The sequence below is a fragment of the Lactuca virosa genome, chromosome 4 (assembly GCF_052849685.1).
Source record: "Lactuca virosa cultivar CGN04683 chromosome 4, Lactuca_virosa_CGN04683_v6, whole genome shotgun sequence".
Classification (NCBI taxonomy): Eukaryota; Viridiplantae; Streptophyta; class Magnoliopsida; order Asterales; family Asteraceae; genus Lactuca; species Lactuca virosa.
The window spans coordinates 352,822,348-352,835,249 of NC_136429.1; positions in this window are offsets into that span (position 1 = coordinate 352,822,348).

The following is a 12,902-nucleotide window of genomic DNA, read 5'->3' on the forward strand; positions in this document are numbered from 1 at the left end:
TAAACAAATCGGTCTTTTCTGGCCGTGAAAATGGGGATGTCACACTATGGTTGGTGTTGTCTTTTAACTTTTTCTATAAGACCCTTTGTACTGCCACGCCCCGTGTTTCCACTTTAGCGGGGTGTTACAGTCAACGAGCGGTTACCTCCTAAAAATCCTGATAATAAACCGCCACCACTTGTCATGTCCATCACTATTGAAGAAGACACTATTTCTGAGTTCTTAGAGGCCTTGGAAGAAGAGACAAAGCAGCCCAAATCCCAGCTAAAGCGGGGGAAATTCAAAAACAAAAGTTGTGTTGAAACACCGACCCCACGGCGTGAGGAACCAATCCTCATGACGTGGGATCGGTCTGAACAAAAAATTTCTTCTTGTGTTAAAATTTATCAACGTCCGCTACCGTTTCCTTCTTGATCCAAAGTTCACCCGTTGGAGCAAGAGCATATCAAATTTATGAAACAAGTAAAGGGTATTCCTTTCAATACTCCTTTTATTGAATCCTTGTCACAAGTACCCGAATATGAGAAATTTCTTCAAGACTTACTTGACACTCGCCGATAACTGGAAAAGCCCTCCAAGGTAGTCATTAGTAAGCAAACTTCCAAGGTTATTATGGAGGGGACACCAATGAGTATGGTAGATCCTGGACGCCTTACACTTCCATTTGAATTCAGAAACAACATGAAGACATATGATTTAGCCGATTCTAGAGTGAGTATAAATTTGATGTCGTATTCTTTCTACCAAAAGCTCAACCTTCCAGAATTGAAGGCTACTACAATGACAATTCATATGGCCAATCATTCAATGACTTATCCTCGAGGCATAGTTGAGGACATTTTGGTAAAAATTGGAAAATTAATTTATCCAATCGATTTTGTGGTGCTAGATATGAAGGAGGATAAAGATGTCCCAATTATCCTTGGACGCCCTTTGCTTAATACCATACGAGCCTTGGTGGATAATCGTAAGTCAAAACTTACCTTACGAGTGGGAGATGATGAAATGACATTTGGCGTGGAAGACGGTTTCAAGACAGACTATGCTCAAAATGAAGTATTCTTTATGGAGGAAGAAGACGAGCTTGAGGAGTTAGAGAAATTGATGGAAGAAGAAAGTCAAACAAGAGAACAAGTCAAGCTTACCAAGCCTAAAACTTTAATTCCAATGGTTTTTGAGGTATTTGCTTATAAAACTCCAAAGTCTTTAGTAAGTGAAGAAAGTTTGGTGTCTAATGATGAAGAATAAGAAATTACACAAGACTTGAGCGAGCTAACTTTGGATAAGGAGGATGTCACAGCTAAGGAACTAAATAACGGAAAAGGAGAGCTAAACCTTGCTGAAAAAAGGAAAGGATTGAAGAGAAAACTCGAGGACGACGATTCTAAAACGAAATTGTTCTAATTGCTTAACTGTTTGGTGGTTTTGTTGGTTTTTCTTGCTGTTAATCTTTCCGGTATCATGAGACCGAGGCGTGCTATTCCAGAAGAACGAGAACATATTGATGTTCCTAGTATACATCCACTATACCAATTCCCACAAAATAGTTCACAATCTGATGAAGTGATGAATCGAGAATGTATCAGAGAAATGATCAAATGAACAAAAGGAGTAAATATAATCTGGTTTTCAGCTCGTATTATGCTTTCGATTCTTACAAAGAGAAAGTAGACAAGTTGTGCTCAGACTCTTATCTAACTCGAAGTAAAGTCCCTATTTATAGGAGACGTGAAAGCATACAAAAAATTACAAGGACTAAAACACTAAGCTTCGATACAAAAATGCCTTGTAAAATAATATAATAAACTTCAACATATTACAATAAAACTTTGACCCTTACAATCTCCCCCTTTGTAATAATGTCGAATATCTCAACTTGTGAGAATTTGTGCAGCAAAAAGCATCACCCTTCGAATCTCTGTATACCATGACAAAATCTTCTTTAACTCCTTCTTATCCCCTTGATTATTCTTTGAACAGTTATTCATACGAACAATAAAATTTGTATATTGGGATGTGGTATATCTTTCAACTTCGCTTGCTTGAAATAAGAACCTTTTTGCTTTACCGTTCTTTTCTTTTCCAGCAAACACCATTCCAAATGGTTTTAAGCAAATTTCCCCCATCAGCATATTTCTTCAACTCAGGTTGGGTCTTCGAAACTTCCATAGGGACTTTCACTACATTCCCCAATGCTGTAGCCAACTCCACATCAGTCAAAGCCAAACACTCATAGTAATTATCTATGAATATTTTGATGTGAGCAAGACCAAGTCTAAAAACTTCTGGATATGTTCCTTGATGATGCGAAGCATTCTTGTCTTTCAAAAGTAATGCAACTTGTATAAGATTGTACAAGTTCATTAACGTAACATCAGCAACTGAGAAATTACAAACTTTACTGTTCGCCCATACTACATGATAACGAAGATTCTGTAACGTATTTTCAAACAATACATCCTTCGTTATGCTAAGCACCTTCTTGATTTCCACCAATGACCATATCTCCTCTGGCACTTTTCCAAGAACAGCATGAAACCTAAGTTTCATGTAGGTGTAATCATCATCATTATCAAACTTCTCTGTAATCTTGTACTGAGCCATCATAAACATCATTTCTTTCACAGGGAAATCAAGTTGGCTCATATCAGTGTTAGTAACAGCATAGCTTTGCTTGGGCTTTTTCTCGAAAGCATACATATGATTGTAAGCAACTTTTGCTTCAATAGTTTCGTAATTGTAATGCTTGCCTGGATCTCCCTTATTCATTTCAGGTGGATCATTTGCACGAAGTCTCAAAATACTTTGAATCACCCTTTGTTTCTCCATTTCAGCTTTAACTTCGGCTTTCTTCTCTTCTTTTGATTTCTCAACAATAATCGTTTTCCCTTTGTCTTTATTCTCAGGAATTTCAACAACTTCCTTTGGTTTAGAACTACTTCCCTCTCCATCAGAAGAATCAATCACTATGCCTTTTGTAATTGGTTTTTAGATTGGCTTTGAAGTCACCACTGTTGAACTTACTGGCGCAGTTGTTGAAACAATTGGCTTTGTTGATGGAATTTTTGTTGAGCAAACTTTTCCAACAATCTTGACGTTTTCATGCGAAACTCCATCACCAACCTTTCCTTCTCCCCCTTACACCCCTGTGACAACAGGTGGGGCATCTGTTGGTAAAAGACTTGAAATTCTTGAAAATGGGGCCAATGGTTTATGAAGAACAGCTTCAAACTGAACAAACTTCTGGGACAAAAACTCTAGAGTTATTGTAACGCCCCGATTCCCATGTATTGATTTATGTATGAATCCTTTTTGATTTTTAGGTCTACTCGACGAGTTGGCCGCCCTACTCGTCTAGTAGTAGGTATTAAAAGGCTTTGAAGGAACTCGACGAGTCACTTCGGTGACTCGGCGAGCGGATGGTTATGTCGGGAACTCGGCGAGTGGCTGGATAAACTCGACGAGTTCAGGTCAACATGGACTGTTGACCCGGACAGTTGACTTTGACTTTGACCAAGGGTTGACCAGTTGACTTCTGAAGGGGGTATCTTGGGAATTTATGAACCTTGTGATGTATCGGATACAGGTGGTGGAGTTTCTGGTGGTGATCCGGGAGCTGAGCTTTCTAGTTTCAGTCGACAGTTGTGAGGTGAGTTCTCCTCACTATATCAACAGGGTCTACGGCACCAAGGCCGGCCCTTTATGATTGCGTTCTGGTTTTAGGATGTTGTTGTGCTATGAGATCCGTTAGATCTGTATGATTATCTGTACATATGTTAGTGACCTGGTTAGGTCAGTATCCTGGTTATAGGATGTTGTTATGCTATGTGATCTGTTAGATCGGTTGACCGTTATGTATACTAGCGTATGATATGTATGTGCACATGTTTGTTTGATTGGGGGTTTGGGTTGAGGCGGTCCTCCTTTGTGCTGAAGGCCAACATACCCAGGGCGGTCCGGATAGACTACAGACCCAGGAGGGTATGATAGTCAGACCGAAGGCCCGGCGAGCGGTCCGAATAGGCTGAAGGCCCTACGAGGCGGTCCAGACGTGCCGGAGGCTCGGAGAGCGGTCCAGATAGACTGAAGGCCTGCAAGGCGGTCCAGTCAGGCTGAAGGCCCATTATGCATGTTGTTCTGTGTTTGCTTATATGATATGATTAAGGTTATGAGGTTGGTATTTTGGGGGTAACTCACTAAGCCTTCAAGCTTACATTTATCAATTATTGTTTCAGGTACTTCTGGTGACCGCGGGAAGGCGAAGGCATGATCGTACCGCTCCTCCTGTCATTATGATTTCATGATTTGATACTGGGATACTTTGATATTTATTATTTTGAAAACAAATTTTCTAAATGTTAAATGTTTAATTGTGTTGAAAAAGTTTAAATTGGGCATGATTTTTATGGATGTTATAAGTTGGTATCAGAGCCTTGGTTTGAGTGAATTTGATGAACATTCGTGTGCATCCAGTCTCAAATCAAGGAAATGTTTTCAAAATAGTTTTAAATTGTTTTCAAAATAAGTGAAGGAGGATGCAGGGTGTACAATCAGCCGGAGCCAGTAAGTAGACCCCAAAATACCATACAATATGTGATTATGTGATATGTTAGAACAACATGCTAGTGCTAGGCTAGGGATCTTCAGGAATTGCATGATAGAGTTGCCTGATTTCATGATGCCTGCTAGCCTAGGGATTACTTTTACATGAGATTGACATTGTTATTGTAGCTGCTTAGTGTATGCACCACAGTTATACATAATTAAGATCTTATAGCCCGAGAATGTTTGATTTGGCCTTATATTCTGTTCTTGTTTGATTGGGAGCTTAGGGTAGGATTGGATATTCGAAAGTCTATAGGGTCCAGCGTTATGTATGGCTAGCATACGCTAGTGGTGCAGGGTTGGTGGAAGTTTCATGGATGGGTAGGTTGTGAGAGGCCATAAGGCCAGGCATGAGATATCTAGTATTCCTCTAGGAGTGAGGATTGAGCGCTCGCTATGTTTATGTATGTTGTTAGGGCGTTGTGGTGATACTTGAGACAAATATGGGTAGGTGTGGAAGGTAGTATGGGCTCGTACTACTGAAAGCATAGGACCCATACGCGTACCAAGGAAGTCACAACCCCTAGGGTTAGTCGGGAGTTGGCTCCCAGTTATTTATGTGGATTATCTGATGTCTTGTGGTATGTTTCAGAATGGTGATGACGAGGCGCTTTGTGGCTGGATCCGGTTCGGGATCAGGATCAGGAGACAGAGGCCAGGAGGGGCCAACAGCACCTGAGCCGGTGGCGCAGATGGGTACGGACGAGTTGGATGCCAGGATTCGAGAGATCATGCATGATGAGGTTGCTGCTATGTTCTGGGCACATCTGTCGGAGATGTTTGGGTCGATTAAGACCGCCATGGTTGAGTACTTTGATGAGCGCTACGCGGCTCATGCAGAGACAGCTGCCGCAGCAGCTTCATCAGCTGTATCCGCGGCAGGTGGAGGAATCAGTAGGGGTTTCCAGTACCGGGACTTCGATAACACGAAGCCCCCGACATTTGACGGTACCCAGGATCCTATTCGAGCCATGAGGTGGTTATCTAACGTGGAGGGTTGTTTCTTTACGTGTTCATGTCCTACTGACCAGAAGGTCAGATGCGCCCTGAACATGTTGAGGCTTGGGGCCAAGAACTGGTGGAAGGTGACGACAGGGTCATACACGGATGAGCAGAGAGCTGTGGTTACTTGGGAGCAGTTCTGGGACATGTTTTGCACCCGTTACATTCCCCGGGGTCGAGCGGGAACGTTTGGCACAGGAGTTTTTGAGTCTGAGACAGGATGGAGGGACGGTGATGGAGATCACCCACATGTTCACTGAGAGGGCGATGTTCTGCCCGGAATTTGCGTCTGAGCAGGCCCAGATGACACGTTATCTTAGCATGCTCAAGACTGACATTCGACATTTTGTTGCCGCACAGCGATGTAATAATCTATTGGAGTTACAGGAGGCCGCTAGGCAGCGTGATTCTAGGCCGCACAGCGATGTAATAATCTATTGAGCTGCATTTCAGCCGGTGCCGCACCGCTGATTCTAGGACTGGGGTTCAACAGAGCCGCACTTGTGGAAAGTGCGGCAAGGGTCATACTGGGGCTTGTCGAGCTAGTAGCGGGTGCCACAGGTGTGGCAAGGAGGGGCATACTGCTAGGGACTGTCGTCAGTCCGCCCCAGCCTCGGATATGAGGATATGCTATTATTGTCATCAGGTTAGTCACGTGAAGACCAACTGTCCACAGCTCGCGGCCAAGCCGGCGCAGACTCCAGCGCCGGCTACACTGAGGATTACCGATGGGAGGCAGGGTAGGGCAGAGCCCCCGAAGGCTCAGGGGCGTGCCTTTCAGCTTACGGCCGAGGAGGCCAAGGCAGCACCAAATGTGGTTGCTGGTATGTTTCTATCCTTTATCTCATTTACTATATCTGATGTATGCTTATCTGTTGTGTCTTTGATTAGGTACGTTTCTAGTGAACTCCTTACCTGCATTAGTTTTATTTGACTCGGGGGCGAGTCGGTCTTTTGTATCTCAGACATTTAGTAGGGAGTTCAGAGTGCTAGTAGGCGAGCTAGAGTGTCCGTTGCGAGTCTCTATCGCCAACAAACATAGGGTTTCTGCTTCTTCGATCTACTGAGGGTGTGAGATGGAGATCATCGGGGTACCAGAGTGCTTCGGTGCCATGATCCCTATGGGGGATGTATGCGTTATTGTAGGGATGGACTAGCTCATTTGTTTCGGTGCCATGATTGATTACGAGGGTTAGCGGATAGTGCTTCGAACCCCAAGTGGGGGAGAGTTAACTGTATATGGTGAGGGCACCAGAGTGGGATCAGGGTTCTGTTCAGCCGCCAGGGCTCGACAGTATATTCAGCACGGGGGTGCGGGTTACCTAGCGTATGTATTGGATATGTGAGCCAGGGATCAGATGTCGGTTTCCGATGTTCCTGTGGTCAGGGAGTTTGTAGATGTGTTTCCGGAGGAGTTTCCAGGGATACCTCCGGAGAGGCAGGTCGAGTTTCGGATCGACCTGGTGCCTGGTGCGGCCCCTATTGATAAGGCGTCGTACCGATTGGCGCCACCCGAGATGCAGGAGCTGTCGTCACAGCTACAGGAACTGCTGGGCAAGCAGTTCATCCGTCCTAGCAGTTCTCCATGGGGAGCACCGATTTTTTTTGTCCGGAAAAAGGACGGTTCACACTGGATGTGCATTGATTACCGGGAGTTGAAAAAATTAATGGTGAAGAACCATTACCCACTTCCGAGGATAGATGATCTCTTCGATCAGTTGCAGGGCGCATCTTGGTTTTCAAAGATCGATTTGAGATCCGGGTATCATCAGGTCAGGGTCAGAGAGGACGTGGAGAAGACCGCGTTCCGAACTCGTTATGGACATTACGAGTTCGTGGTGATGCCGTTTGGGCTCACCAACGCGCCAACAGTATTCATGGACCTGATGAATCGGGTCTGCAGACCGATGCTCAATCGCTCGGTCATAGTGTTTATCGACGATATCTTGGTGTACTCCAAGACCCGAGAGCAGCATGAGGAGCATCTGCGGGAGTTATTGGGAGTTCTGAGGTGAGAACGGCTTTATGCCAAGTTCTCGAAATGCGAATTTTGGTTACGAGAGGTCCAGTTCCTGGGGCACCTCGTTAACCAGGATGGGATTTTGGTCGACCCGGCCAAAATCGAGGCTGTCATGCAGTGGGAGATTCTGAAATCTCCCTCAGATATTAGGAGCTTTCTGGGATTGGCAGGGTACTACCAGAGATTCATAAAAGATTTCTCCAAGATTGCAGTACCCCTCACTCGTCTGAAGAGGAAGGGGGTGGATTTCCGGCGGGGCCCTAAGCAGCAGAGGGCGTTTGAGACCCTCTGTCAGCGCGTGTGTGAGGCGCCAGTTTTGACACTCCCGGAGGGAGTTCAGGACTTCGTGGTGTTCTGTGATGCATCCATCACAGGTCCAGGGGTAGTCCTCATGCAGAGGGGGTGAGTGATAGCTTATGCGTCGCGGCAGTTGAATTCGCATGAGACGCGATACCCTACACATGATTTGGAGCTGGGAGTGGTGGTGTTCGCCCTCAAGATATGGAGGCATTACCTTTATGGGGTCCGTTGTACCATATACACAGATCACAAGAGCTTGAGACATATCATGGATCAGCCAAACCTGAACATGAGGCAGCGCAGGTGGCTGGATGTAGTCAAGGACTACGACTGTGAGATCCTTTACCACCCTGGTAAAGCGAATGTGGTTGCGGATGCTTTGAGCCGCAAGTCAGCTGGGTCTTCCACCCCAACAGTATGTATGAGGATAGCGGTGGATTCTCCGCTTATGAGCTTGATCAGAGATGCCCAGGTTGAGGGCATGTGACCGGAGAATTGGAAGCTGGAGAGGATCAAGGGTGAGAATACCCGGTTTGTCCAGGATAGTCGGGGATTATTGACCCGATGCGGTCGGGTCTGGGATCCGATGACGGGAGGGGTCAGGCAGACAGTCATGGAGGAGGCTCATAAGTCTCATTTTTCTATTCACCCAGGGGCCACCAAGATGTACAGAGACCTGAGTTTGAGTTACTGGTGGCCGTGCATGAAGCGAGAAATCGCCTGGTACGTCGAGAGGTGCTTGACCTGTAGGATGGTCAAGGCCGAACATCAGAGGCCGCATGGCAAGCTGCAGCCTCTAGAGATTCCCATGTGGAAATGGGAACAGATCACGATGGATTTCATTACCAAGTTGTCGAGGACGACAAAGGGATTTGATGCTATATGGGTCATCGTGGATCGATTGACCAAGAGTGCCCATTTCTTGGCTATTCGGGAGAGTTCGTCGGCCGAGAATTTAGCGGACATATATGTTCGCGAGATCGTTGCTGGCCATGGGGTTCCGGTCTCCATTGTCTTAGACCGGGATGTTAGATTTACCTCCCGCTTCTGGCAGAAGTTCAGCACTTCAGCACAACATTCCATCCGCAGACTGACGGTCAGAGCGAGCGGACCATTCAGACCCTTGAGGATATGTTGAGGGCTTGTGTTATTGACTTCGGTGGGAGCTGGGATTCCCACCTACCCCTTACAGAATTCGCCTACAACAACAGCTACCATTCCAGCATTGGCGCTCCGCCTTTCGAGCTGTTGTACGGGCGGATATGTCGCACCCCCGTTTGTTAGGGTGAAGTGGGACACAGGGTGATGGGGCGAACGGAAGTAATCTTGCAGACTACTAAGAAGATTCAGCAGATTAGGCAGTGATTGCAGACCGCTCAGAGTCGGCAGAAGAGTTACGCCGACAAACGCCGATCTGAGTTAGAGTTTCATGTGGGTGATATGGTACTCCTGAAGGTCTCACCCTGGAAGGGTGTGATCCGCTTCAAGAAAAGGGGAAAATTGGGTCCCCGTTTCATTGGTCCATTCAGGATCCTTGCCAAGGTTGGCAAGGTGGCGTATAGGCTAGAGCTACCAGAGGAGCTTAGCCGAATTCATAGCACTTTCCACGTTTCGCAGTTGCGAAAGTGTGTTTTGAATCAGGAGGCAGTAGTGTCGTTGGATGATATTCAGGTTGATGAGTGTCTGAATTATGTGGAGAGGCCTGTGGCCATTCTGGAGAGGAAGATGAAAGTTCTGCGGAACAAGGGAATACCTTTGGTGAAGGTGCAGTGGGAGCATCGTAGGGGATCCGAGTGGACGTGGGAGCCGGAGGCAGATATGGGAGAACATTACCCGGCGTTGTTTACCACAGCAGACTTTGAGGACGAAGTCTAATTCAATTGGGGGAGAATTGTAACGCCCCGATTCCCAGGTATTGATTTATGTATGAATCCTATTTGGTTTTTGGGTCTACTCGACGAGTTGGCCGCCCTACTCGTCGAGTAGTACCGGGTTGGTCCACGTGTTTTATTGATCTACTCGCCGAGTCCAAGAGCGGACTCGACGAGTAGGAACTGGCAGAAGAAACCCTAGATTTCGGGGCATTTCACCCAATTTAAAGGATCATTGGACTCCCCCAACCTCCCCTTTACTGCTTCTTGTCCCTCTCAAACCCTAAATCGATTGTGTGTGTTCTTTTGGTGTGTTCAGGCTTTGAGGAGGAGTTTTGGAGGAGGAAACACTTGGGGAAAACAAGCAAGTAGAGGCAAGAACTCGTGGGACTCAAGATCTACATCAGTAAACACTCTCTTGAAGGTATTAAACTTTCCCTTGGCTCATGTTCATCAGTAAGTTGTTTTCCCTTGGCACATGTTCTTCAAAGATCTCTTTTGAATGGGTTTTATAAAAGGCTTCTTATGTTTGAGTTAAGATCTGATGTTGTAACTTCAGATCTGGACTCCCTTTGGCATCTAGACCCATAAAGTTATAAGCCTTGCCTAGAATAAGCCTTCCCTCAAGTGTGAGACTTCATTACAAGCTTAGATTTGTCATTTAAGGGCCTTAAATCTTTGCATGCACGTAAAGTTTGCAACTTTACATGATAAGCAGGCCTTGGAAGGTTGGATCTGTAATCTGGAATCTTTGCATGGCTTAAAAAGCATCTGTATGGATGAAGGATTGAAGGAACTCGGCGAGTCGCAAAGTCGACTCGGCGAGTCATAAGGAGATGGTCCTGAACTCGACGAGTTGGATGAACAACTCGGCGAGTCCGATGAAGATTGTCATAGACTCGGCGAGTCAGTAGAATGACTCGGCGAGTCGGTTAAGGATCTTACCAACCGTTGGGTGTGTGTGAACTTGTCGAGTTGCAAGGGAAAAACTCGACGAGTGGTCAAGGAGTTTTGATCACGAGCCTTAGGAACTCGACGAGTCACTTCGGTGACTCGGCGAGCGGATGGTTATGTCGGGAACTCGGCGAGTGGCTGGATAAACTCGACGAGTTCAGGTCAACATGGACTGTTGACCTGGACAGTTCACTTTGACTTTGACCAAGGGTTGACCAGTTGACTTCTGAAGGGGGTATCTTGGGAATTTATGAACCTTGTGATGTATCGGATACAGGTGGTGGAGTTTCTGGTGGTGATCCGGGAGCTGAGCTTTCTAGTTTCAGTCGACATTTGTGAGGTGAGCTCTCCTCACTATATCAACAGGGTCTACGGCACCAAGGCCGGCCCTTTATGATTGCGTTCTGGTTTTAGGATGTTGTTGTGCTATGAGATCCGTTAGATCTGTATGATTATCTGTACATATGTTAGTGACCTTGTTAGGTCAGTATCCTGGTTATAGGATGTTGCTATGCTATGTGATCTGTTAGATCGGTTGACCGTTATGTATACTAGCGTATGATATGTATGTGCACATGTTTGTTTGATTGGGGGTTTTGGTTGAGGCGGTCCTGTTTTGTGCTGAATGCCAACATACCCAGGGCGGTCCGGATAGACTACAGACCCAGGAGGGTATGATAGTCAGACCGAAGGCCTGGCGAGCGGTCCGGATAGGCTGAAGGCCCTGCGAGGCGGTCCAGACGTGCCGAAGGCTCAGAGAGTGGTCCAGATAGACTGAAGGTCTGCGAGGCGGTCCAGTCAGGCTGAAGGCCCATTATGATTTCATGATTTGATACTGGGATACTCTGATATTTATTATTTTGAAAACAAATTTTGTAAATGTTAAATGTTTAATTGTGTTGAAAAAGTTTAAATTGGGCATGATTTTTATGGATGTTATAGTTATTAATGGAGAGGAACTTGACTTCGTGATTAAAGACTTCAACTTAGTCAACTGAGTAGTGAGCTCAGTTAAACTGTTCGATTCTTGAGTAGACAACTGAGTAAGTTGTGGGCTCATTGCTTCGTATAATTTCACAAACTTGGTGACCATATCAGCAATAACATCAACTTGCTGATTAAGAGAAGAATAATCACGTTACACCACTTCAATTTCTTTGGCCATATCTTCTCGAAGCTCTTGAAGTTTGAGATTAACATCTTCTCGTACCTTTTTCACATCTTGAACGAACATTACATGTCGTTCTTTGGCCATACGTTTCAAGTCTTTCACTTCTCCCTCAAAGTTCAACGATTGAGACTTAACTCGTAATTCATTATTTTTATCATTCTGATCTACCTTCTCCATTATTCATGACTCAGATGCTTGAATCAATCCAGAGCATTTGGTAAACATCCTGGCTTCAACAGCTTTGAGCATTCCATCAATTTCCATACTTGACACCAAATTACTTCCCCCCATATCAGCTTGAGATTGAATAATGGAATTCAACTTCTTGTTAAGAATCTTGAACTGCTTCATAGACATTAACATGTGATCTGGAAAATTTTCTTCCTCGTCATCAAATTCAAGTTCCTCAAAAGTTTCTCCAAAACCTCCTTCGTCAGTATCAATTTCAATTTCATCAACAGTTTTGGTTGGATCAGTAGATTGGGATGAGAAAAGAGTAGTAATTGGATGGTTGATAATATGTTCAAAAGTAGGTGAATTGGTTGTGACATAAATAGGTATGATAAAGGGTGGTAAAGAAACAAATGAACTGGTAATAGGGTCAGGATTACCTTGAGAAGATGGTGGAACACTCACCACAACATGTGCATCCGTATTAGATACGTTTGCAACAATAGGAATAATGGGAACCTCCTCAGGAATTGGTTTGGTGATGAAAACTTTAAGTGGAACTGTTGATATTGGCATTGAAACAGTTTCGATGATAAGTGGTTGTGAACCCTTTGGGGAATTCGAACCCAAAGGAGATTCTGGAACAATCTCTTCTTCTGACGACTCATCTTGAACCACCAACTTTTGCTTCTTCCTCTTCTTGTTGATATGTTTCGCCACATCCTCTGCTCGTCGCTTCTTGGAAGATGGGGAAACAGGTGCATGTATTTCAAGAACTTTCACCCCTTGGCGGGTAAGCTGAGGTTTA